The sequence below is a fragment of the Tupaia chinensis genome, unplaced genomic scaffold (assembly GCF_000334495.1).
Source record: "Tupaia chinensis unplaced genomic scaffold, TupChi_1.0 Scaffold138584_1, whole genome shotgun sequence".
Classification (NCBI taxonomy): Eukaryota; Metazoa; Chordata; class Mammalia; order Scandentia; family Tupaiidae; genus Tupaia; species Tupaia belangeri.
In genome coordinates this window covers 230,214-230,625 of record NW_006198478.1, presented here as the reverse complement: position 1 = coordinate 230,625, position 412 = coordinate 230,214, and the positions used below count along the sequence as shown (strand labels likewise).

At 36.2% G+C, this 412-nt stretch overlaps 1 pseudogene; it reads left to right on the top strand.

Moving 5' to 3' along the window:
- LOC106736329 (cytochrome c oxidase subunit NDUFA4 pseudogene) lies at positions 1-248 on the top strand (annotated as a pseudogene).
- The last annotated feature ends 164 nt before the right edge of the window (positions 249-412 follow it).

Sequence of the window (412 nt, the reverse complement as noted above, 5' to 3'; positions counted from 1 at the left end):
ATGTTCCACCAGATCCTGAGCCAGGCCCAGAAGCATCCAAGTTTGATTCTCCTGCTTCTATTTATCTGACTGGAGGTACTGAAGCAGCACTGGATCTCACACATTTGGCAGTGTTCCTTCCAGATGTCTTTTGGAACAGAAAGAATAACCTTGAACTCTGGAACAAGCTGAGTCCCAATAATCAATACAAATTTGACTCAGTGAATGTAGATTACAACAAACTGAAGAAAAAAAGACCACACTTCTAAGTGAAATGTTTCACTAGAAAGCTGCTTATAATGAAGGTCTTCTATAAACCATCCACACAATTTTCTATTTAAACAGGAAATATTTCTCCTCTAAATGTATGAAATAATTTCGATGTGTTGAGATTTACACTGGTTAATAAATATCTGAAACTTAAAAAAAACCC